The following is a 23153-nucleotide window of genomic DNA, read 5'->3' on the forward strand; positions in this document are numbered from 1 at the left end:
AAGCAGACTACAGGAAATTAGGAAGTAAGTTGAGAAGCAGGACCACAAAGATAGTCATCTTGGGATTACTGTCTGTGCCACGTGACAGTGAGTATAGGAATAGGGTGAGGTGGAGGATAATTGCATGGCTAAGGGATCGGACCAGGGAGCAGGGATTCAGATTTCTGGATCATTGGGACCTCTTTGGGGCAGGAATAACCTGTACAAAAAGGACAGGTTGCACTTGAAGCCCAGGGGGACTAATATCCTGGCAGGGATGTTTGCTAAGGCTACTGGGGAGAGTTTAAACTAGGATTGCTGGGGGGTGGGAACCAAACTAAAGAGACGGAGGAAGAGGTGGTTGGGTCACAAATAGAGAAAGCTTGTAGACAGACGAGAGGGAGGAAAGGCAGGTGATAAAGAAGGGACGCACTCAGACCGACGGTTTGAGATGTGTCTATTTTAACTCAAGAAACATTATGAACAAAGCATATGAGCTTAGAGTGTGGATCAGCACTTGGAGCTATGATGTTGTGGCCATTACAGAGACTTAGATGGCTCGGGGGCAAGAATGGGTACTTCGAGTGTCAGGCTTTAGATGTTTCAGAAAGTACGGGTAGGGAGGCAAAAGAGGTGGGGGCGTGGCACTGTTGATCAGAGATAGTGTCACAGCTGCAGAAAAGGAGGAAGACATGGAGGGATTGTCTATGGAGTCTCTGTGGGTGGAAGTTAGGAATGGGAAGAGGTCAATAACTCTACTGGGTGTTTTTTATAGACCACCCAATAGTAACAGGGACATCTAGGAGCAGATAGGGAGACAGATTCTGGAAAGGTGTAATAATAACAGGGTTGTTGTGGTGGGAGATTTTTAATTTCCCTAATATCGATTGACATGCCCCTAGAGTGAGGGGCTTAGATGGGGTGGAGTTTGTTAGAATTGTTCAAGAAGGTTTCTTGACACAATATGTAGATAAGCCTAAAGAGGAGAGGTTGTACTTACTTGATCCGGTATTGGGAAATGAACCTGGTCAGGTGTCAGTGATGCACCATCAATAACTCACTCTGAGACGTAAGGAGAGATATCGGCTTTTATTGACTGGAAGAAGGAACAAGCAGTGAGTGACCACCATACTACATCCTGGAGACTGACAGGCCGGTCTCAGGCCTTGGTCGCCTTTATACCGGGGTCTGTGGGAGAAGCCAAAGGAGCAGTCAGCAGGGGGCGTGTCCAGACAGGTATATGTAGTTCACCACAGTCAGATTTCTCAGTGGGAGATAGTGATCACAATTCTATCCCCTTTACCATGGCATTGAGAAGGATAGGAACAGACAAGTTAGGAGAGCATTTAATTGGAGTAAGGGGAAATATGAGGCTAACAGGAAGGAGCTTAAAAATGAAATTAGGAGAGCCAGAAGGGGCCATGGGAAAGCCTTGGTGGACAGGATTAAGGAAAACCCCAAGGCATTCTACAAGTATGTGAAGAGCAAGAGGATAAGACGCGAGAGAATAGGACCAATCAAGTGGAAAAGTGTGTATGAAACTGGAACAAATAGCAGAGGTACTTAATGAGTACTTTGCTTCAGTATTCACTACTGAAAAGGATCTTGATGATTGTAGGGATGACTTACAGTGGACTGAAAAGCTTGAGCATGTAAATATTAAGAAGGAGGATGTGCTGGAGCTTTTGAAAAGCATCAAGTTGGATAAGTCACTGGGACTGGACAAGATGTACCCCAGGTTACTATGGGAAGTGAGGGAGGAGATTGCTGATCTTTGCATCATCAATGAGGATGGGAGGGGTTCCAGAGGATTTCAAGTTTGTGGATGATGTTCCATTATTCAAGAAAGGGAGTAGAGATAGCCCAGGAAATTATAGACCAGTAAGTCTTATTTCAGTGGTTGGTAAGTTGATGGAAAAGATCCTGAGAGGCAGGATTTATGAACATTTGGAGAGGCATAATATGATTAGGGATAGTCAGCTTGGCTTTGTCAAAGGTAGGTCAAGCCTGATTGAATTTTTTCATTTTCAATCTTTTTTTATTGGTTTTTAAACAAAAAAAGGATACGAATCAGAGGAGAAATAACAAACACATAATGCAAAGAGTACAAACAACAAAAGGGGCATATACTGTTAAAGTCATATAATATTAAGCTATTGTATATAAACAAGAAACCACAACTTCTCCTGGCAAATCATAGAAAAAAATTTGGAAATTTTTATGATAAAGAAAAATAACCCTGCTAACATAACCTAAAAGAAAAAAAGAGTCCATTTGAGGATAAAATTAAAAAAGAAAAAAGAAAACATCCTTTTAGTCAGTTCTGAACCCTATGGATGAAAAGGGACAAAAACAAAACAAACAAAAAACAAAATAAAAATAATTTTTTACCTAAAAAAATTTTAAAAAGAGGAAAAAAATTAAATCAAATGAAAATATTGAATAAATGGACACCAGGTTTGCTCAAAATGAAAAGATGTGTCAAACGTCTGGCTTCTAATTTTCTCCAAACTTAAGCAGGACATAATGGAGGAGTGCCAATGAAAAACAGTAGGTGGATTAGAATCTTTCCAGTAGAACAAGGTAGCTCTCCTAGCCAGTAAGGTTGAAGAGGCTATCACATGTTGAGCAGAAGTAGGAACACTTCCTGCTTCCTCTGGAATAATCCCAAAAATTGCCATAAGTGAGTTAGGTTGTAAGTCCACATCTATAACGTCTGATAACATTCTAAAAACATCCCTCCAAAAATTGTTTAACTTTGCTCAGGACCAAAACATATGAGTTAAAGTAGCTACCTCGGTGTTGCATCTGTCATAGGTGGGGCTTATGTTCGAAAAAATATGCGCTAGTTTATCTTTTGACATATGCACCCTGTGTACTATCTTGAACTGAATTAGGGAGTGACGTGTGCAGATAGATGAATTATTAACTAAATAATGAATTTTATTCCATTGATCATCTGAAAGTGAATCCTGAAGTTCCATTTCCCAAGCACGTTTAACCTTATCATTAGGCATCAGATGTGCATTCATTAACTGTTTATATATAATGACTGTCAATCATTTTTGAAGTGGTTTGAGTTGAAAAATAGCATGTATCATATTTTGTAATTGAACAAATGGATAATTCGGTAGAAACTCACGTAAAAATCAGTAGTCGGTAAGTTGATAGAGAAGATCCTGGGAGACAGGATTTATGAACATTTGGAAGGTGTAATATGATTAGGAATAGTCAGCATGGCTTTGTCAAGGGCAGGTCGTGCCTTACAAGCCTGATTGAATTTCTTGAGGATGTGACTAAACCAGGGGTGGGCAAACTTTTTGACTTGAGGGCCACAAAGGGTTCTAAAATTTGACAGAGGGGCCGGATCAGAAGCAGATGGACAGAGTGTTTTGGTAATACACCTCATAAGAGAAAATAAAATATCATGGGATATGTAGAAAACATGTGCTTTAATTTAAATTGAAAATGTACAAATGCATTACTACAAAATATCTGTCTTTGAAGTCCCATGGTATTTAGCTATTTATTGAAATGACTTTTAAAACACTGAAAATTAAATGAATAAAATACAGCTTTTTTTAATAGTAACAGTTATTGTTTTAAAGCACTGAAAATTCTGTTATCCTTCAAGATATTATCATCATCACTCTCCTCCTCTGTCTTTATTTCAAAAACGGTAGGAGATGCAGGTCTACTTGTCCTGCTCCTTCTTATTCAATTGTCCCCTGTGCCAAAACTCAACAACGACCCGCACAATGACAGAACAGTGAGAGCGCGCCAATATGTGGAGCTCTGTGCTCGCAAATCCCCGCAGGCTATCTCCCTTAGCCGGAACGCTGGCTAATTGTGAGCCGGTTCGGATGTGCCAGGAAATGGGTCGCCACAAGGTCACAAAGTAAAGCGCAAATGTGGAGTAATACGCTGTACCTCAACAAAGGTCAATGTATATAGAGTGCGTCATCTATTGGGAAAATGCCAGAATTGCGGGGAGAAAACGTTAACAAGGTTTATTAATATAATTTCATCAAGTTCTGCGGGCCGGATTAAAAAGCTTAACGGGCCGCATATGGCCCGTGGGCCATAGTTTGCCCATGCCTGGACTAAACACATTGATGAAGGTAGAGCAGTAGATGTAGTGTATATGGATTTCAGCAAGGCATTTGACAAAGTACTGCATGCAAGGCTTATTGAGAAAGTAAAGAGGCATGGGATCCAAGGGGACATTGCTTTATGGACCAAGAACTGGCTTGCCCACATAAGGCAAAGAGTGGTTTTAGATGGGTCATATTCTGCATGGAGGTCAGTGACAAGTGGTGTGCCTCAGGGAACTGTCCTGGGATCCCTACCCTTCGTGATTTTTATAAATGACCAGGATGAGGAAGTGGAGGGATGGGTTAGTAAATTTGCTGATGACACAAAGGTTTGGAGGCATTGTGGATAGTGTGGAGGGCTGTTAGTGGTTACAATAGGATATTGATAGGATGCAAAACTGGGCTGAGAAGTGGCTGATGGAGTTCAGCCCAGATAAGGCTGAGGTGGTTCATTTTGGTAGGTCAAATATGTTGACAGAATATAGTATTAATAGTAAGACTCTTGGCAGTCTGGAGGATCAGAGGGAAATTGAGGTCTGTGTCAATAGGACACTCAAAGCTGCTATGCAGGTTGACTTTGTGCTTAAGGAAGCATACGGTACATTGGCCTTCATCAACCATGGGATTCAGTTTAAGAACCGAGAGGTAATGTTGCAGCTATATAGGACCCTGTTCAGACCCCACTTGGAGTACAGTGCTCGGTTCTGGTTGCCTCAGTATAGGAAGGATGAAGAAACCATAGAAAGGGTGCAGAGGAGAATTACAAGGATGTTGACTGGATTGGGGAGCATGCCTTTTGAGAATTGGTTGAGTGAACTCAGCCTTTTTTCCTTGGAGTGACAGAGGATGAGAGGTGACCTGATAGAGGTGTACAAGATAATGAGAGGCATTGATCGTGTGGCTAGTCAGAGGATATTTTCCAGGGCTGAAATGGCTAGCATGAGAGGGCACAGTTTTAAGGTGCTTGGAAGTAGGAACATAGGAGATGTCAGGGGTAAGTTTTTTATGCAGAGAGTGGTGAGTGCGTGGAATGGACCTTCGGCAACAGTGGTGGAGGCGGATACGATAGGGTCTTTTAAGTGACTCCTGGACAGGTACATGGAGCTCAGAAAAATAGAGTGTCACAATCCGGTCCGTGGACTCCGCATTCCGGTTGTTTCTGTTTTCCCTTGTTCCGCTGGGCACCTTAATTGAGGCAGTTGTTTCTCATTGTGGGCTGGCAACATAAATATCTCCCGGGTCCAGCTATTTCTTCGCTGGACTGTCCTGTCAGAAACTCATCACAAGAAGCTCATTTGTTTTCGTGTCCAACTGAGTTGTTGGCTGTCTCTCTGTCCAAGAAGAGTCCCGGCTCTGTGTCCAAGTAGAGCCTCGGCTCTGTCCAAGATGTGTCCCGGCTCTGTGTCCAAGAAAGGTCCTGGCTCTGTGTCCAAAAAGAGTCCCTGCTCTGTGTCCAAGATGAGTCCCGGCTCTGTGTCCAAGAAGAGTCCTGTCTCTATGTCCAAGAAGAGTCCCTGCTCTGTCCAAGAGGAGTCCCTGCTTTGTGTCCAAGAAGAGTCCCGGCTCTGTGTCCACGAAGAGACCCGGCTCTGTGTCCAAGAAGAGTCCCGGCTCTGTGTCCAAGAAGAGTCCCGGCTCTGTGTCCACGAAGAGACCCGGCTCTGTGTCCAAGAAGAGTTCCTGCTCTGTGTCCAAGAAGAGTTCCTGCACTGTGTCCAAGAAGAGTCCTGGCTCTGTGTCCAAGAAGAGACCCGGCTCTGTGTCCAAGAAGAGTTCCTGCACTGTGTCCAAGAAGAGTCCCGGCTCTGTGTCCAAGAAGAGTCCCGGCTCTGTGTCCAAGAAGAGTCCCGGCTCTGTGTCCAAGAAGAGTCCCGGCTCTGTGTCCAAGAAGAGACCAAGTCTAGTTAAGTCTTGAGTCTGAGTCCAAGTTCCGGGTCAAGCCAAGTCTGAGTTCTAATCAAGAACCCAGTCAAGACCCAGGTACCGAGTCCCTGCCAAGACCTGAGCTCCCAGTCATGTCCAAGTCCCAAGTCCTAGCCCAGGTTGTATCCTATGTATACATCCATGTTGTCATCTTGTCCTCACTCCCTTGCTTCCCTATTTTTCTTAATAAACATTGTCCTGTTCATACTACTTTTGTGTCCGTGTCTTGCATTTGGGTCCGCTCTCAACGCCCCTTTGTGACATAGGGGGTTATGGATAACCCTGGGCAATTTCTAAGGTAAGGACGTGTGGGCCGTAGAGTCTGATTGTGCTGTAGGTTTTCTATGTTTCTACTTTTCTATCAATTTGCAACCTGTTTTCAGTCAATCTGTAGAGAACGTTGAGAGGGTGTACTTGACTTATCAAATATAAATTCCATGAACTTGTTCCATACTGCGATTCAAGGGGAACTGTTGACACCCTGGTTGCTAATTTATGCATCCCCAATGATGTCGGTTTGGTTGATAAAGTTGGATGAGATTGCTAAGTTTCAGATACATTGTGCCAATGAGTGCTCACCCCTGCAAAGCTATGGTTCTTTGTACTCCAGTGCCTCATGCTTTTTTTGGAAGTGCCTGCTCCACTACTGGCCAGTCGGGTCTCATGCCTCTAGTTAGAGTGCTGCTTAACACACTCCCCGATGACTTCTATTTCCTCTAACACCCCCTTAGGACCTGTAGTTGCCTCAGTGCTGACCTGGCTCCATGGGTATGGCCTGCAGCCATCAGGCTCCTGGACCAGCTTCATTTGCCTCAGCATAACGGACTGACTTTCCTGGACTCTGCAGTTCATGTTCTGCCTTTTACTTGTTTACTTCAGTCTTGTTTGCACGATTTGTTCTTTTTTTGCATATTGCGTATTTGATGGTCTTCGTTGTGTGCAGTTTTTCAATGCGTTCAATTGTGTTTCTCTTACTTGTGGCTGCCTGCATGAAGACAAATCTCAAGACTGAATATGGTATACGTACATTAATAATAAATATACTTTAAACTTTGAACTTTGATTGTTTCCACTCCACATAATTACCACAACAAACCATTAACCACCAGATTAGACTACACCACATTAAGTATGATGGAAAAACAGGCCAGAACTAACTCGAGAAAAATTCTAAGGAGCAAGGATAATCACCAGTTACTTTGCTCTGATATCAGTCATCTCCAGTGAGTGCTTTCCGCTGCAGGATCCACCCCCAGATCCAACAACTGCGACAAACACATGGATGCCTTTGTCACTGAGATTGATACCAGCTGTCTCTTCAGCTCTCCAGTTGGAATCACACAACGCAGAAGGAAACTATTGGGAAAATGTGTCTGCGGCATCTTTATGATCTATCCAATTAGTCTACTCCCCTGCTCTTCCTGCAAATTTTCCCTTTTCAAGTCTTTATTCACTAAACTTTAAAAGGTACTACTTCCACCACTTTTCTAGGCAGAATATTCCAGGTCATAACAGCTTGCTATATTACATATTCTTCTCATTGCTTCTCTTGATGTTCTATTAATTACCCTAAAACTATTGTATGTTCTTCGACTATCTTTCACACTCATGTGCACAATTTAAAAAACCATGCATTTTATCAAAACCCATTATTGTCCTGAGCATACTTTCAAATCTACCCCTGATTATTTCTGCTCCAAAGAGAATAATCTCAGCTGCTGAGGCATATCTGCATAACCCAAGTTTCTCACTATTGGTTTTGGCAAAATCCTCAGAGAAGAAGGATATTTTTATTCACAATGTCATTATCCATAATTGGCAGAATTCTTTGGCTCTGTGGAGGTTTATGAGTCTAATCTTCAATGTATAAATGTGTAGAGAAGGGAAAACTTGGCCATATTTTTTGATGTTCCTTGACCCATTGCTTTTTCTTTTTCCTGTTTTTTGCTGTATGATTTCCTGATAGAGGGAGAACATTTCATATGGACATTGTTACCTTCGTGGCTTCTTCATTGATTGAATCAAATAGTAAAGGCCTAAATGCACCCACTTGATTGTTTGGAAAGTTTGACATGTCCCTACAAGATCAATGTATTCATACATGAGACAGTCATTTTTAATCTCATGATATATGCTACTACCACCCTCTGCCTCTGCAGGGCAGCAAATTTTGAATTCATGCTTCCAAGGTTCTAGGGATCCCATGCTTCATGACTTTCTGGATGAGTCTTCCACTGGGAACCTTGTCAAATGCCTTTCTAAAATCCATGTACATCACATCTAATGCTCTACCTTCATAAATTTGTTTTGTCGCTTCCTCATGAAGGTCAATCAGGCTCATGAGACATGGTCTGCCCCTCACAAAGCAATCCTGACTATCCGTAATAAGGCTATTTCTCTCAAAGTGCTGATAAATCTGGCCCGAAGAATCCTCTTGATTGGTTTGCCCACCATTGATGTAAGACTCACTGGTCTATAATTGCCAGGATTACCTCTATTGCCAGTCTTAAACAAAGGTACAACATATGTCAGCCTCCAATCCTCTGGTATTCCTCCCGTGGCCAGTGAATGCACAAAGATTATCTTCAGCATCCCAGAAATCTCTTCCCTCGGGTATATCCCATCTGGCTTTAGGGACTTATTTCTCCTAATGTTTTTCAAAAGCTCCAACACATTAGTCCTACCCTCACTCTAGTCATCCTTTTGTTCTTCACATGCACGTAGAATACCTTGGAATTTTCCTTAATCCTACTCACCGATGCCTTCTCATGTTCTCTTCTAGCTCACCTAAGTACCTTCTTAAGCTCCTTCCTGGTTGCCTTATCCATTTCAAGAGCCCTGTCTAATCTTTGCTTCCTAAACCTTCAGTATGCATCCTTCTTCCTCTTGCCTGGAAGTTGTACCTCTCTTGTCCTTCCCTTTACCATCCCAATGGGGCAAACCTATACAGAAACCAATGCAAGTGCTCCTTAAACAATTTCCACTTTTCCACTGTACATTTCTCTGGGAAGATCTGATCCCTATTTATGCTCCTAAATTTCTGCTTAATGCCCTTGTAGTTAAACCTTGAGTCAGATTTGAATTTTTAATCCCACATAATGAAAGTGACTAGAGCACCATTTCTACACTTAAGAAATATTGTAGAGCTACATTTGTTTCTGTCAGGTAATGACACAGAAGTCCAAATTCATGCCTTTATATTGAATAGATTAGACTACAGCTATACACTGTTTACTGACCTTTCAAAACAATCTACTCAACTCACTCAGAAGTTAGACATTTATCTAAAACCAGGATCCTAACTACCGGTACTCTGCACTGGCTTCCTGCATCTTTTAGAAATGATGTTAAAGTTCTCGCACTTGTTTTTAAAGTTCTCATTATTCTGGGACCAAAGTACAGTACATCACAGAATAGTTTTCTTTTTATAATCCTGCTCGAGCTTTCAGGTCGTCTTCAGCTAGTCTCTTAAAATTTAAACAATCTCCCTGACAAGATAAATGGCAGGGCAGTTTTTTGAATTATGACCCTAAACTATGGAACTCAGTACCAAAAACTATAAGGATGCATAATCAGTTGACATTTTTAAATGCCAGCTAAAAACCCATTGATTCAGCTTTGCATTTAACTGACATCTTTTTGTCTTTTATTTTCATGTTTGCACTTTATCCCATTGTAAAACACTTCAAGTTACATCATTTGTATAAAAAGAGATCTATAAATAAGTTATTATTATTGTAGTTAACCCTCCCTTAACTATTGTAAATACTTCCCCATATTATCAGCTCCTTTCCTTGTCGATGGCTATGCTGAAGGAGAGGGAGTTATGGTCACGGTTTCTGAAATGCACGCCCAGCAAGTTCATTGCCTAGTGTTAAATTCAGTGTGGTCACTCCTCCAGGTTGGCTGTCAACATACTGTGTCAGGATTCCTTTCTGGATACAACTAGAAAAATTCCGCCCCACCTAAACCTTTTGCACTATTGAGTTGCCAATCAATCTTATGCCAAACTGTTACTCTGCCTACTCCCATTGATGCCTCCATACCCCTCACATCCAAGCATTTATTCAAACTTGTCTGAAATGCTGCAGTCAAATCGGCAACCACCACTGCCACTGTTAGCTCATTCCACACTCACACTATCCTCTGACTGAAGAAGGTCCTCCTTAAACATCTGACCTTTCACCCTTAACATATGACCTCTAGTTCTAGTCTCATCCAAAAATGCCTGCATGTGTTTAGTCTACCTATACTCCTTAAATTTTGTATAACTCTATCAAATCTCCCCTCATTCTCCCATCTCCAGAGAATAAAGTCTTAACCTAGTCAACCTTTCCCTATAACTTAGGTTCTCAACTCCTGGCAGCATCCTTGTAAAATTTCACTGAACTTTTTTACACTTATTGATATCTTTCCAGTAGGTCAGTGACCAGAACTGCACACAATATCACCAAAGTTGGCCTCACTAACATCTTAAGCATAACAACCCAATTCCTGTACTGAATATTCTGATTTATAATCACCAATGTGAAAAAAGCTCTCTATACAAGCCTATCTTATTGGAATGCTACTTACAAGGAATTATGGTTAAGTATTCCCAGATTCCTCTATTCTCCCACACTCTTCATTGCCCAACCATTCACTGTGTATGTCCTATCCTGGTTTGTCCTCCCCAAGTGTAACACCTCACCCTTGTCTGCATTAAACTTCATCTGCCATTTTTCAGCCCATTTTACCAGCTGGTCTGGATCCCTCTACTGATAGCCTTCTCGTTGTCCACTACACCCCCAGTCTTCGTGTCATCTGCATATTTGCTGATCCAGTTAACCACATTATCATCTAATTCATTAATATTCATGACAAACAAAACAGATCCAGCATTGATCTCTGAGATACAGCACTAACCACAGGTCTCCAGTCAGAGAGGCAACCATCTACTATCATTTTCTTGTTTCTAAGTCAATGTTGTTTACTTGGATTTTCAGAAGGCCTTCGACAAGTTGCTGCAAATGAGGAAGCTAATCAAAATAAGAGCCCATGGTATTACAGGAAAGATACTAACATGGGTAGAAGATTGTCTGACTGGCAGCAGGCAAAAGTAGGAATATATGATGCTTTTCAGGTTGGTTAGCAGTGACAAGTGGTGTTCTGCAGAGGTTGGTGTTGGGACCACTTCTTTTCACATTATGTCAATGATTTGGATGATGGAGTTGATGGCTTTGTGGCCAAGTTAGCAGATGATACAAAGATAAGTGGAGGGACATATAATGTTGAGGAGGCAGAAAATCTGCAGAAGGACTTAGATTAGGAGAAAGGGCACTTTGGTAGAAAGAATAAAGGCATAGACTATTTTCTAAACATTCAGCAAATTCAGAAATCATAGGTGGAAAGGGACTTGAGAGTCCTTGTGCAGGATTCCCTGAGGATTAACTTGCAGATTAAGAAAGGCAAATGCAATGGTAGCATTCATTTCAAGAGGACTTAAATATAAAAGCTAAGGCTTTTTGAGGTTTTGGTCAGACTGTACTTGGAGTATTGTGAGCAATTTGGACACCTTATCTAGAAAAAGATGAGCTGGCATTGGAGAGTTTCCAGAGGAAGTTCACGAGAATGATTCTGGGAATGAAAGGGTTAACACACAAGGAGTGTTTGATCGCTTCGGGCCTGTACTCACTGGAGTTAGAAGACTGAGGAGGGATCTCATTGAAACCTGTCAAATATTGGAAGGTCTAGATGGAGTGGCCATGGAGAGGATATTGTAGGACCAAAGGGCACAGCCACAGAATAGACAGATACCCCTTTAGAACAGAGATGAGGTTGGATTCCTTCAGACAATGGTAAATCTGTGGAATTGGATATAATTAAGATGAAGATTGATAGGTTCTTGATTAGTATGTGTGTCAGAGATATTGGGAAAAGGACAGGAGAATGGGGTTGAGAGGGATGATAAATCAGCCACAGTCCTAATGGTGGATCTTGGCCCAAAGCATTGACCCTTTATTCCATTCCATAGACCTGCTGATTTCTTCCTGCATTTTGTATGCGTTACTAGAAATCAGCCATTATGAAGTAGTAGAGCTGACATACTAGGCCAAATGGTCTAATTCTGCTCCCATGTCTTATGGTCTAGCTTTCCTGGTAACGTCCTCGAATAACTCTGTATGATGGTTAGACACGAACTACCATGTTGACTATCCCTAATCAGGACATGTTTATCCAAAGACTGATATTTCCTATTCCACAGTACTGATGCTTGGTCTCACTGGCCTATAATTTCCTGGCTTATTCATAGAACTATTTGTGAACAATTGAACATTAGCTATCCTCCAGTCCTCTGGTACCTCACCCTAAGGACATTTTAAATACCTCTGCCGGGCTCCTGCAATTTCTGCACTAATGTCCCACAAGGTCTGAGGGGATACTTTATCAGGCCCTGGGGACTTACCCACCCTAGGTTGCCTCAGGACGGCAAGCACCTCCTCTTCTGTAATCTGGATACAGTTAATGACCTCACTGCTGTTTAGCCTCAGTTCTATAGACTCTGTGTTCATCTTCTGAGCAAATACAGATACCAAAAACACTTTTAAGATCTTCCCCATCTCTTTCAGCTCCATGCATAGATAATCATGATGATCTTCAAGTGGACCTACTTTGTGCCTTGCTATCCTCTTGTTGTTAATATATCTGTAGAAGGCGCCATCAACTTTGTCTGCCAGAGCAAACTTGTGCCTTATTTTAGCCTCCTGCTATCCCTTTTAAGTGTTCTGTTGCATTTCTTATATCCCTCATTTATTCATTGCTGCCTACACCTGCAATGCACCCCCTTCTTCTGAACCAGGGCCTCAATTTCCCATGAAGACCAAGATTCCCAAAACTCCCACTTAGGATTGTCTTGTATTCTAACAGGAACATACAAATTCTGTACTCTCAGTATTGCATTTATGAAGGCCTGTCACTTCTCTAGCATTCCTTTGCCGGAAAACAGCCTGTCCTAAACACACCCGCATCCTATCTGATGCCATCAAAATTGATCTTTCTGCAATTTAGAATCTCAACCTGAGATTCAGTCCTTCTTCATACTTCTCTTGAAAATCATGAATTAAGATCACTGGATCCAAAGTGTTCCCCTTCTGTTAGCGGTATTGTGTCCTTCCCTAATAGGAGATCCAGTATCATACTCTCTCTAGCTACAACCTCTATATATTAAATAAAGAAACTTCCCTGAACACAGTTGATAAATTCTATCCCATCCAATCATTTTTCAGTAGGTAGTCCCAATCAAAATTTGGAAAATTAAAATCACCTATTATCATAACTTTATTTTATTTGCAACTAACTATAAACTCTACAAATTTGCCTCTCTAAATCCCATGGACAATTGGGAGGTCTATAATATAATCCTATTAATGTGGTTATACCTCTCTTATTTCCTCAGTTCAACACATATAGCTTCAATAGACAAGCCCTCCTGCTTTCTCACTGTCATGATATTTTGCCTGACGTATAATGCAACACCTCCCCTTTAATGCCTACCCTCTATCATATCTAAAACAATGGAATCCCAAAACACCGAGCTGCCGGTGCTGTCCCTCCTGAAACCAAATCTCACGATTGGCTACAAAATCATAATTCCACGTGCTGATCCATGCTCAAAGCTCATCTCACTTACCTACAATATTCCTTGCATTAGTCCAGCACATCATTCATAATGGTTGAGTTTATGTACTAATGACTAGGGGAATGAAGGAAAGTATCACAGAAACTGGTTCAGTTTGGCAAAGCACTTAGTACTAAATAGATGATATTCTGCAGCTAAAATGACCAAATGTATTACCAGTCACTGCCTGTTTTCTCAAGAGATTTCATACTTGTTTTACTTATGACTTAGATAAAATCAAAGGTAATGAAGACTAATTTAAACCTATTCACTATTGAGAAAATCTACTCAATCAACATGGTATTTAGATCAACTGACTCAGTAAGAATAATGTGTTGCATGGGAGCCAAATATAAATTGTGTGGATTTATATGGCACCGAAGAAATTCAGCCTCATAAATGTATCCAGAGATATCAAAATTACAATGGAAACATGCTTTAAGTATTGAAAAAAGTAACATAGAAAATAAAAAGTTATCATAATCATTTAAGAGGTGTTTAATCTTATTCCATCAGAACAGTTAATTATTTTAATGATCAGCTTTAATAACATTTCAAACCAATACCTTTTTGAATTCCAACTACACCTCTCTCCCTCACCATTACCTCCACTGCTAACTATACTCTCATACCTTTACCTGGGTTCAATAAGCAATGTTATTTGACACTTGTTAATAAAATAAATCAAGTAAAGCATTAGTTTCGTTGAAGCTTTAGTTTCAAACCCAATTCTGTTGACAGCTGAGGCTTATTATTACTCCACATCAACTTTAATGAGACTTTTCCACACAAGGTAAAAGGCAGACTTTATGGTAACCAAATAGAAAGCTAAAATCACATCTGTAAAATGGCATCACTTTTCCATTATAAAACAATGTCACAGAACCACTTTCTTGTGTGGTATAAGTTTTCAGGAAAATTCAAGATGTGGTCATCAAATATTCTTAAGTATTTCCTGCTGCCAAACCACATTAATCAGCAGGAAAGTCACCTGATTTTATTTAAATTTCATAAATGTGCAATGACAAATTAATTTTTGACACAATAATTCCACCACACTATTTGCCCTCCTACAATGGAATGAAATTACTAGGCCAAATTTCAAACATTGCAGACAAATGTCTCTTTTTAAATACTGAAAAGTGAGGCAAGGACTCTAACCACCATTTGTTGGTCTGGTCTCAAAATTGACACTTCATTGTTGAAATTGGAATATGTAGGTAGCTAAAATCACTATGGCCAGTAGCACCATGGTTTCATAATTTCTACTGATTAATTTGTGTCCAGTTAACCAGCTTGGTGCATGTTACCAAGGTATCTCACTCTTCAAGCTTAACTTTTTGTATATTTTAAAGCCAATACATAATGCCAGAATTTTATTCTCATGTTCTCATAAATTTCAGCTCTTGACCTTGAGCAAAGGGTGATTGTTTCACTAACAGCCCCCACCCTTATGTATACTCCTATCCTCTCACACCAAGCCTTGTAGTATGCTCTCCACCAAACTGAGGAACGTTCAAAAAAATACATTGTTCTAGTCAATGTAAATTCATTGTGCTCTTACACGCAGAATGAAGGGACTCTTTTGTTTAAGTCGAGTACCATGCAATCATGCTTTTATTGCAACCACTATCCACTGACCTCTTCTTCACATGAGAGCCCATTCATTAGAAAATTACACCAGATCTGCAGTGGAAAAAAATGTCCCTGTGTTTCAAACCTATTCAATTTTGTGGCCATAAAGGTGAGAAACATAAGTGTAAGCCTCTTCTCTCCCAATTCTGAATGCTCAGTGACATGCAAAGGCTTATTGAGATCAACTGGCTTTGTTTCCCAGAGAAAAGCTCGTTCAAAAATATATTGGTCAATGAAGTTACCCAAACTCAGTTACAATTTGCAAAGCATCAGATGCCGTTGGTAGTTATTATATCAAGGCACAGAAGATTTATTTATAAATAGGTTTGTTAATGTCTGTATTGCTACCTGAACAGCCTCTTTCAATGTATTTTCAAATAAAAAAGTATTAGAGCCATTTGATAAAATCATAGACATATATGAAATAAAATTCTAGCTTGCATATCTCCCCAGAAAGCATCTTTTAAAACTACGTGTGCCTGGACCTGCTGTTGGCATTTTCTTGTATACATTGCAACAATATATGGTTGGAATTAATTGCTAATTAAGGAGTATGGATATTGTTGAGCCAGAAAGTTAAAGGCCACAATTTAATATAATCTTAATACTTAAATTTATTTATTTATTTAGAGATACTGAGTGCAGCCCTTTGAGCTGCACTGCCCAGCGACAACCACAATTTGGCCCTAACCTCATGGGACAAATACAATGACCAATTAACCTTCCCAGTATATCTTTGGACTGTGAGAGGAAACTGGATGACCCAGAGAAAAACTATGCATTCCTTCGGGAGGACAAACAGAGTCTCCACAGAGAGGCCACTGGGATTGAATTCCCAAAGTCCTGCTGAAGGGTCACAGCCTGAAACGTCAACTGTACTTTTTTCCATAGATGCTGCCTGGCCCACTGAGTTCTTCCACCATTTTGTGTGTGTTGCTCCGATGCCCTGAGCTGTATTAGCATCACGCTAAACACGACGTTACAATGGTGCCCAATGAGGTCACAACATAACGTGCTTCACCTCACGTATTTGTAATATCCTAGCACCCAATGAAGTCATTCACTGCTGAAATGAGTGTTTGATTCTCTCCACTACCTGTGCTATTGTGGACAGGTTGTGACAGTAGGTTGGGAGAATAATGCCATGTAACTTAGTTCTCTCACTATCTGCTGCTGAACCACTCCGGGAATGAAATCCTTTGGGACTTACTTAGTTTTATCTGTAATGGCACGATGAGATTAATATTCATTGTGGGCATTGAAGATCCACATTTCAGCTACATTCCCTGCAAGTAATTTTCAATGAGAAGAAAGTTAACTTAGTATTTCATTGGTGGGGGTATGGAGCATCACAATGTAGTGCAGTAGGTGGCAATCAGCTGAGATTCTTTGATTCAATGGTGCCACAATAACCACCTCTTACTCAAATCAGCATGACATCATTGACTTCAGGAGGAAACCGGAGAACCATGAGCAAATCCTTATCTGGGGATCAGAGGTGGAGAGGGTCAGCAACTTTAAAATCCACGCTGCTATCATTTCAGAGGAACCATCCTGGGCCTAGCATGTAAGCGTGATTATGAAGGAACCATGGCAGTGCCTCTACTTCCTTAGGAGTTTGCAAAGATTCAGCATGACATCTAAAACTTTGACAGATTTCTATAGATGTGTGGTGGAGAGTATATTGACTGTTCGCATCACAGCCCTTGAATGGAAAATCTTACAAAAGTAGTGGATATGGCCCAGTCCATTTTGGGTAAAGCCCTCTCCACCATTAAGCACATCTACACGGAGTGCTCCATCATCAAGGACACTAATCACCCATGTCATATTCTCTTCCCACTGCTGAAGAAGGTACAGGAGTCTTAGGACTCACAACAGTAGGTTCAGAAGCAGTTATTACACCTCATCCATCAGGGTCCTGATCCAGAGGGGATAATTTCTCTCAATTTCACTTACCCCATCACTGAAATGTTCCTGCAACCTACTGACTCACTTTCAAGGACCCTTCATCTCATGTTCTCAATATTTATTGATTATTTATTTATTGTTGCTATTATTTATTTCTGTTTCATTCTTTTGGTATTTGCAGTTTGTTGTCTTTTGCACACTGTTTGTCCGCCCTGTTGCCGTGGTCTTTCATTGATTCTATTATGGTTATTGGATTTATTAAGTATGGAAATGAAACTCAAGGTTGTATATGATGAAATATAAATACTTTAATGTAAACTTACTTTGAACATTGATTTTAACAACTGAATCTTGAAGAAGCTTAGAGTCAATGTTAGAGATTTCCTCAGGCACTGCCTTCCTCGTCCAAAGGCTGTGGATATTTGTTCAGAAAAAAGGCTGTGATGGATAGACTTTTAGGATCAATAAAATTGAGGAATCTGTAGACAAAGCAAGAAATTGGAGTTAAGGTAAGAGATAAAGCATGCTTTTATTAAATGGTAGAGATGCCTAAGGAACTTTGAAGAGCTGCTTCCTACCCATGCTTTTCAAGTTTCTAATCTTCTTATGATAAATAATAGTGGAAGATTTAAAGTTTACTTCTGTGTTGATGTTGATGAAAAAGGTTTCACGCTGTGTGCCATGCCCGAGTAAACAGTTGGCAAAAGGAATATAGGCTTCATAACAACAGAATTTATGGTGGCAGAAAGGTAATGGGATCCACCAATCTTTCCTCACTGCTGCTCTAAATTCATTTCTGTTAATACTAATTGTGTGGAGCTTCTACACTCTGGCCTCAATGTCCTCTTGTCACATCACAGAGGAGGACATGCGGTTGAGAAAAAATGGAAAAATGGAACTTGGTGCTGGCACTATTCATATGTAAGTCAACCAGCAGCTGCACAATGATGTTACAGTCAGCATTATATAGACGCAGAAAAAACCGTGGTTCAATTTTAATGGAATCCCTGAATCAAAAAATGTAGGAGGAGAAAGGAAAATAATCTGTTACTGAAGATACCCCAGCTGTCTTTGGACATATAGGAATGGAACCAGGTGAGGATAGTTTCTTGAAATGGGGCAGCAAAGGAGATGTGATTGGAGAAGCTGATGGGCTTGCCAATGTCAAACATCCAGGAGAAATTGAAAAGGACAGGTTGCAATGACTCATCACAATTACTCATGAATTTGACCGGAGGATTCCAAGTGTTATAGATGGATTAAAGGTTTCCAAACAGGGAAGTTCACTTAGCCAGGAAACAAAACATGTTCTAAGCAAAGAAAGTGAGGTTGTGGATTGTGCTAAAGTTGGTGAAGATAGACAGCAGAAGAGTACAGTATCTGCAAAGAGTGTAACATAGTTATTTTGAAAGTAAAGCATTTGGGATTCCCATTGTTTAGACAATATTAATTATCTTAGTGAACGTACAGTTGAAGGATAATAATTTATTAGTTGGTATTTTAAATAGGAATCAAAAGACATCACAAATTGATGATGTAGGCAAAATATTTCAAACAGGAAACAATGAGAAAACTTGAACTTCAATTAGGGAACAGTTGAGTGGCAGTGGAATTCAGAGGTGGTATTTGAATAGATGGCTCCAATTTTGAGCCAGGCATTAAAACTAACTAATGCAGGTTTGAAGATGTGAACTTTTAATTTTTTTATTTGTTAATCCATATTGAATATCTGGTAGAGAGCAGCAATATGTAATGACTAATTAATAATATTACAATTAGCAGAATAGTTCTAAATATTATATTAAGAAGAGTTTATTCATCATATATATCATGAAAGCATTAGATCTTTATTCAGTTCTAAGCATTATTCGGTAATAATAAAATAATAAATTATTTTAAAGTTAATTTTGTTTTAAAAACAATTGCAATAATTATTCAGCTTCCCTTCAAAGTTAACACTGTTTCTGTGTTTGAAGGCAAACACTTTACGGTCTCTCTCAAATCAGAAAAGTCTGCTTTCTGGTTCACAAAACTTAAAAGTAGTCATATACTGGGGGAATTAGGTCCCAAATGAATTGCCAGATGTTGTAAAATCAATCCTCCAAGAAAGCTGACTCATAACAAATGGATGTTGTCCCAAATGATACATAGCCTTTGTCCACTGTGAAACTGAATTTGGAAAGCAGTCATGTGATATCCATTCTCCTGAGTTGGAACTAAGATTATTATAGACTATTTTTAATTGTTGCATGGTGTGCTGTGATGGAACTGCACTAGCATCATTGTGCTATCATTGTCAGGACTTGTTATGCAATTTGTTTAAGTAGCAGCAAGAAATCTTTTTTGCAATACTTAAGAGTTTTATTTATAAAAGACCTAGCCAGTACTTGCCCTCAACCTATTTCACCAAAAAAATTTGTTTCTTACATTAAAAATTTGAAAGTCAATTGCTATTATATTCAAGGGTCATAACAATGTAAATCATCATTAGTCCAGACACAAGGAACATAATTGAGAGATATTTTTGGATTATAAGGCTTTAAGGAGGGAATATGGAAAACACATTTCATTTATTTAAGAACTCATTGCCTAAATTAGTTTGATGTTGGTGCTGAACAAGTGAGTCAAGCCTTGAGGAGTGAATACTTTCTACAAGGAATTCTTGGAGCAAACAAGCTGAGAAATCCATGCCCTTTCAATAGCGACACGTGGTACTCTGTTGCTAAAATTTAATCAATCAAATTTGGTTAGCTGCATTCCAACAGTAACTTACAATTGACTGTAATTAATATATAGTATGTTAAGTGCTAGTTACAGGGGATGAATTTCTAAACAATAGATTTTTGTCATAGAGCATTGTTGAAACCAATTATTGCATGTTTTGTGAAGCATTTTATTATTGCTTTATGAAAAGAATGATTCAAGGCTATGTAGAGCATAGATTTGTTTTGGATATCACTGGGGCTGAGCAGATGGAGAGTAAATGGATTTCTTTTAATGGAGAGTAAATGGATTTTGTCTGTGCTGTTACATGTAATATAAAAGTTGCATTTATGTAAGCTTTTAAAATGCACAGAAAATGAGAGCATGAGATGAAAACAATAAGGAAACTCGGTAACAAAGCAGGAGAGATTAAGTGATGGGTTTATGGCATCATAGCCAACCTGTCACATCAGGAACAGATCACTGCTTTACACCTTTAATCACTCCCCAACATCTCATACAGAACAAAGTTACCACCAGATAGTTCACTTGTACACATACAATTAGCCAATTTAAATAGGGAGACTTTGTGAAGGAAGTTGGTTATTGTATTGTGAATTCAGATAAAAGGAAATTCACAAAATTCTCTTGGAAATGACAATTATTCCATGGTAAATTTCTAATTTAATGTCAAGATATATGATTGAATTTGTAGTATGTTTTTAAGATGCTGGTACTTTAATTAATGGAAGTTTGGAATGTTCCAATACTGTGTACTGACATTGGCACAAAGAACACACATATTCAATGCACCAACAAGCTATACTATGTTTGTTATATGATAACCTTATGGGGTTTATGCAAACTTCTAGCTTGTAGCTTCTAATGCAAGGGACTCAATGGGCAGTATTTCCTATTGCTGCAAGCAGTACAACATTGTTTTAACAAATCTCAGCATGAATAAACAAGTTCCTTCTCACCTGAATGCAAAAGACCTAGACGCTAATATTGTAAGTTTCACTTTATAAGCTATTCACCCATCAACACTAAGCTTATTTTAAACCTACAATTCAAATCAAGGTCTACATGTTGTAAATGACCACACTCACTGGCAAGTTTCAGGAGGTGTTCCTTACCTTTCAATCCCAATTTAATTAAAGCATTTACTATTTGGTTTTTACATGGAACATTTAATACTAAAATCTGTTTATATATTTTAAACAGATGTGCATTTCCATATGATGCGGAAAGCAGAGAGGGAGGAGCTAGAAGAGAATGCTTTACTAAAAAATGTTATTTTAGTACTTTTGTATGGAAAATAGTTTTGCTGGGTCACTGGCGAGGAGCTTGAAGTTTTTATTTACTATATAAGCAGATATTTAAAAACCTTCTCTTATTTAAATAGCCATGCCTGTTTTGCAGGGTTCACGAGAATTTTGTGCATCGTCAGAGGTCAAGTGGAGTACAAACACTTTATTGAATGCTAAGGTTGTCCCTGCCGCTGGATTTCAAACATCTTGTTTTTTTCTTTACTTTCCCATCAGGTTTTCAAGATAATACATTAAGCCTTACGACAGATGATCTGTCATTTAACCACACAACCACCCTCTTTGGTATGATAAATGAATTGGCCAATGGCATTAAAGCAAATTAAAGTCCAGACGCACTTTAGATATCACTTCAAAGTCCTTCAACCAATACAAGATGATTTGCTATGTGGGACTAATTTTATGTTGCCTTTGTTCAATCTGTTTCCATGTGTAGGCTTTCTGGTCTATTTATCATGTTTGATGAATGGTTATTTGTCAGGAATTAACTAATTACTGCACACGCTGTTTTATATTAACCCTGACACATGAACGCTGATGTATACATAATAGGTAGGTTGCTGTACAGCAGAAATGACCGATATAAATTCACGATAACTCTGGAAGTCGTTGTTTTATGGTTTACTGAAGATTATAAATTTCAGTCAGAAATTGGATAACTGTATTACCGATGATTAAGGAATTCATATTGAAGTATGTCTGCCATTAAGTGAATATTTTACAAAGTCTCCAGGACCATAATGGAGCTGTTAATTTATCAATGCAAGTGTAGGCACATATCAATTGAATTGAATGTACTCAGTTGTTATTTGCTGAAACAACAGCTGTCAGCACTTAAGCTGAGTAAAATGTGATGTAAAGTAACTAATAAGGTCTCTCTCACTCTTTCTCCCCCTCTCTCTCCCTCTCTCTCTCTCTATGTTGATCCATAGATGGAAAGGGTGTCAGAGACTAGAATACAGAACATTGCACCACAGTACAGATCTTCAACCCATGATGCTGTGCTGAACTTCTAACCTATTCTGTGCCTTCCCTTCTACATAACTCTCCATTTTTAACTAATCCATGCACCCATTTGAGAGTTTCTTAAATGCTGTTAATGTACCTGCCTCTTCCATCACCTCTTCCACACACCCACCACTCTCTGTGTAAAGAACTTACCCCTGACGTATCACCTATATATTCCTCCAATCACCTTAAAAAGATGCCCCCTCACATTAGCCATTTCTGTCTTGGGAAGAAGTCTCTGAATATCCACTTGATCTATGCCTCTTATTGTGTTATACATCTCTATCATCGAGATCCTTTTAAATGCAGACTTAATAATGAACCCTGATTGACTGTAGTTCCCAGCATTGATTATTATTTAGCTTAGACCGGCTGTGTGGACAGAAAGAGTGGCAAATTAAATTCAAGTAACTGTGAGGCATTGGATTTGGAAAAGTTAAGCAAGGTAAATAGTAAATAGTCAGATGCTGGAAACTGAGAAGCCACAAAGTCTCTGGGAATGCATGTTCACAAATGCCTGAAAATAGCAGGACAGATAGAGGAGGCTAAATTGGCTCAATTAAAATGCTGGGAATACCCAGCATGTTCGGACACATCTGTGGAAAGGGAAGTAGAACTTATGTTCCAGGACAAGCCATTCAGTGTTTTTGCAGCCTTATTTTAATTTTCATGGATAAGGGATTATTGTCTTTATTGGCTGAGGAACAGAATCACACAGGCATAGAATGGCAAGATGCTGGACTGTGTAAAACAATGAGCTGAAAGTTTGCACCTACTTGCATGCACCAACTTCTCAGTTTCAATTGAACCCCCTGTGTCAGACAGTCCTTCCACAAGCCAGTGGGTCACATTGGCCACCGAGTCTTCAGCTGGATGCTGAGACCCAATTCACAGAACATCCATGTAGCCTTTGAA

At 39.6% G+C, this 23153-nt stretch overlaps 1 long non-coding RNA gene across 1 annotated transcript; it reads right to left on the minus strand.

Moving 5' to 3' along the window:
- Positions 1 to 1060: 1060 nt before the first annotated feature.
- LOC132401573 (uncharacterized) lies at positions 1061 to 23153 on the minus strand. The gene is made up of 4 exons (XR_009514618.1): positions 23015 to 23153; positions 17523 to 17678; positions 6753 to 6981; positions 1061 to 1167 (listed from the first exon to the last, which is right to left on the minus strand). It is a non-coding gene; the product is annotated as an uncharacterized LOC132401573 (long non-coding RNA).

This window comes from Hypanus sabinus, chromosome 11 (assembly GCF_030144855.1).
Source record: "Hypanus sabinus isolate sHypSab1 chromosome 11, sHypSab1.hap1, whole genome shotgun sequence".
Classification (NCBI taxonomy): Eukaryota; Metazoa; Chordata; class Chondrichthyes; order Myliobatiformes; family Dasyatidae; genus Hypanus; species Hypanus sabinus.